This window comes from Heterocephalus glaber, unplaced genomic scaffold, assembly GCF_053883595.1.
Source record: "Heterocephalus glaber isolate CG9 unplaced genomic scaffold, H.glaber_assembly_v1.0 deba00001509, whole genome shotgun sequence".
NCBI classification, from domain to species: Eukaryota; Metazoa; Chordata; class Mammalia; order Rodentia; family Bathyergidae; genus Heterocephalus; species Heterocephalus glaber.
Window position 1 is genome coordinate 52,256,160 of NW_028258325.1, and position 3,957 is coordinate 52,260,116.

Below are 3,957 nucleotides of genomic sequence, written 5' to 3' on the forward strand. Positions count from 1 at the left end.
TGGAAATATTTGTTTAAGAAAATATTTTTTCAAAATCAAAATATAATCTCAACACCAAAACAAAACAAAATGAACCTAGAGTTACATCATCATATAAACATTTTCTAACAATGTCATTTTCCTTTCAGTATGAAAGAAGCACAAAATATCAATATTATTTTGGGTTCATTCACCCATAAAATGATTCAAAATTGATTTTAGATAATATTTTTTAAAAAGTGTTATATTTATAGCACCAATTAAGGCCATTTATTTCGAATCATAATTTCATATGTCCTCATTTATCCCTGACACATTTAAAAACAATATACAATTAATTAGGATACACATTTAACAAACACTTTGGTAATACTATTGTAGGATTTGATGATAATTATTTTAGCCAATTCTGAAGATCAGGGAAACTTGAAAAACAATTAATTCTGTAAAATGTGAGCTTGCTAATGTTTGATCTTCTCAGTGATTCAAATATTTAACATCCTGAAAGAATAGTGAAATTCTGCTTTACAACTCCTGTTAGTGCAGAATCCAGAAAAGAGAGCTGACATGACTGTAAGGAATAAAAGATTATTACTTTCATATTTAAAATGACTTTTCTGATCACTTATTGGATGACAAATATTCTCTGTGTCATCATTAGTGATGGATCCGATAACACAGCCACTGCACAGAAATCAGTTAATAAATCAACGAGACAGAAATCTGTAGGAAACCCTGAACCATCCTCTTTCATGAGCAGACTTCAAGCAAATGCTGTGGGCATGAATGCAAAGCAGTCGGAAATACCTCACCCTGCCATGGCACTGTAAGTTGCTGACTACTGCTACACTAATAGGACCTTGCTTTTTCCTCATGTAAATATAGAATTTTAGTTTTATATTTAACACCAGGTGGCCTAATGATCAGAATACGGCACATTCCACAATGTATCTGCATCCAAGTTTCTTGGAGGAGAAGTAATATCCCTGTGTCTTCTTTGGAAACTTAAAAGCCATCCTCAGAGAGTGGATAACCTTTGTAATTACTATATTTGTTTTTCTACCTCATCATGCTCTATTTTTACAGCTATAACAGATGATCTGACATTGCATGATTTATAAATAATAGAGATTATCTTTTACAGTATTGGAAACTGGGCAGGTCAAGATTTCGGGGCCACATCTGATGAGACCTTTGTGCTCTGTAACCCCATGCGGGAGGGGAAGGGTACAAGGCAAGAGACAGCCAGACTTGCTTTTATAACCAGCCTGCTCCTGGTACCTAACTAGCCCCTGCCCTCAGGACATTAGTTCTCTCAAGAAGGCAGGACCCTCATGCTAATCACATCTCCAGGTTCCATTTTTTAGCCTGCTGCATCAGGGGTTAAGTTTCCAGATCATAAACACTGGGGTGTTCTTTCAAAGCACAGCAACCCCTTTAGATGACACGTATCATCACTGACCCTATCAGTGTTAAACACAGGAAGCCTGTATTCTCAGGTTACTCAAAAAGATTAAAGAAAACCAAACAAAACCCAAACAAAACACAGGCATTCTCTAGTGTTTTTGGCAAAGGGCCTACTGAGACTTTTATGAACCAGCAGTTGATGCAGTTGCCACAATGTGTGGCCCCTTTCTTCTGGATCAGGGCTTCTCACACAGGTCCCTCTTTTTAAGGGAAGAGAGAATTCACGGAAAGTTAGGATTGATGGCTCCTTGGAAAGCTACTGGGCAAAATGTAATTAAATTGAATACTAAGGTGTTAGTTTAGAAAAATCTACTCACACATTAACATCTTTTATCTTCAAAGAAAAACACAATAACGGAGCTTTCAATGATACAATTTTTTTTTTTTGGAACCGGCCATCGAACTTAGGACCTTGTGCTTGGGAGGCAGGCAGCGGCACCACTGAGCTAAATCACTGGCCCAGTGATACAGCTTTTCAATGAAATGTCAAAGTTTGCATTTGGCATGCTTTTGCATAGTTAATGTGATCTTTGCTGTTGTGTTCATGCAAATAATTTGCCAAACCCGGCTCATACTTTGTTAGTTTGTGAGCAACACATACAGCATACAAGTCATCTGTTAGGCTGTTTCCTGTATCACATTTGATATAATTCAAAGCTGAAAACAGCTGCTGACAAGCATAAGATGATTCAAACAAAGTAACAAAAGCAATCCCAAGTGCTTGCATTGACTTAAAAGTATTTGGCAAAGAATTCTACACTATAAAGATTGCATTTTCAGAACTGCCGACTGTATTGTCCTTTGCCACCCCTTCACACTCTATCTTCTCAATTGTTGCACACAGGTCATAGAATTTATTTTTCCAGATAGAGCTTTCTTGAAATTCCAATAACTCCATTTCCAGATTTCCAAAATCTAACCAATGTAAGCAGGAAAGATCAAGTTTTTCAAGTTTGGCTGTATCTGGAAAAGGGAGAAAACACGGGGTTGTCTCCACTATACAGAACTGTAAAAATCTATTACTGAAATTCTCCTTTGCAGCTGCTGCAATGCTGGAAAATTCCTTGTGGATTTCCTGATGGCTTGCAGGATTATCTGCTTGCAGGATTATTCTGCTGTAGAATTTTCTAAATGCATTTTTAGATTTGGAAAATATTTCAGCTGCCCACTTTCAAGATCTGGGGTAACTTGGCTCTTATGCTGACAGAGAGGGTTCTGTGTGTCCACGGTGGCATGCATGCCATGGGTTCATTGCCACTGACCTTGAAGAAACTCTGTAGACAAGTACTGCAATGATGTGTCCAAAGAGATGACATCATCTGAAGTGGAAATTTTCAGTAAATGAATCTTATTATTAGGAAATGTTAATTATGTCCTATACCTGAAAAAGTCACTGACTTAGTCCTCATTCTTTTTTTTTTTAAAGAGCTGACAATTTTATTTTTATATTTCACAATACGAATGAAACTGTAATTCCTGCATTTTTGTTTATCTCACTTCTCCCTTCAAAACTAGTCTGACAGGAAGAAGGAGCAAGTCTTCCTTATGCTGTTAGAAAACACCCACAGTCACAGTATCATGATCTCCTGGTGATGTAGAACAAATAATACAAAACTGACATAAAGAGGCCACCCCTCTGGCTTTATCTGTCTGGCCGAGTCATTCCTGGGCGAGTGGGCACCATCATGGGGCGAGCAGGTGGGTGCATCATTGGAGGCCCAGGCATCATTGGCATGTGGCCTCCCATGGTTGGCCTCATTCCAGGAGCAGGTCCCACTGGCATCGTCCCGGGCGGAGGGGGGCCCATCATTGGCTTCATGGGAGGGCCTCCCATGTGGGGCGCTGGCATCATGCCAGGGCGAGGAGGACCCCGGAGACTGGGTGGAGGTGGGATCATCGCCCCTGCTGGAGGAGGAGCCGAGAACGGAGGAGGAGGGATCTTTCCTTGTTGAAATGCGGCCGTTGTTTTGTCAATCAGGCTCTGAGCCTGCTCTTCCATCCATTTCTGATAGTAGTCTTTCACATTCTCTTTATGTTTCCTACCACTGCAGTGTGTCTTTCTCACAGACGGGGAATCATGGGTGAGGTATGTATCGCAGTAGTCACAATAAAACTTGGGCATGTTGTTCTGCAGCCGGTTGGTCGCTCCGTCCTAGTCCTCATTCTTTTAAAAAATCTTATGCCCAAACTATGCTCAGTCAGGACAGAGAATTTATACTTTTTATACAGTAACACTATAATTTGGCCACATTGGGTGAAAGATGAAAAACTACTTAATAATGTTGGCAATTCTTTTCTTCCAATTCTTTAACTTAATTTCTATTACAAGGATATTGTCAAGTACAGTGTAACAATTCACAGTTTGGTTTACGGTTGTTAAATGTGAATGCTCAGCGTTGAAAGATAACTGTTAATAATTCGAATTTGTGAGCAACCTGTTAAGTAAACAATGAATTCTTTCACGTTATTTTCAAGTTTATCTTTGCCAGGCATCATTAATTTTTTGAAGAA

At 39.1% G+C, this 3,957-nt stretch overlaps 1 pseudogene; it reads right to left on the bottom strand.

The window, feature by feature from the left end:
• Positions 1-2,874: 2,874 nt before the first annotated feature.
• On the bottom strand, positions 2,875-3,592 carry LOC101712157 (U1 small nuclear ribonucleoprotein C pseudogene; annotated as a pseudogene).
• Between the last annotated feature and the right edge of the window lie 365 nt (positions 3,593-3,957).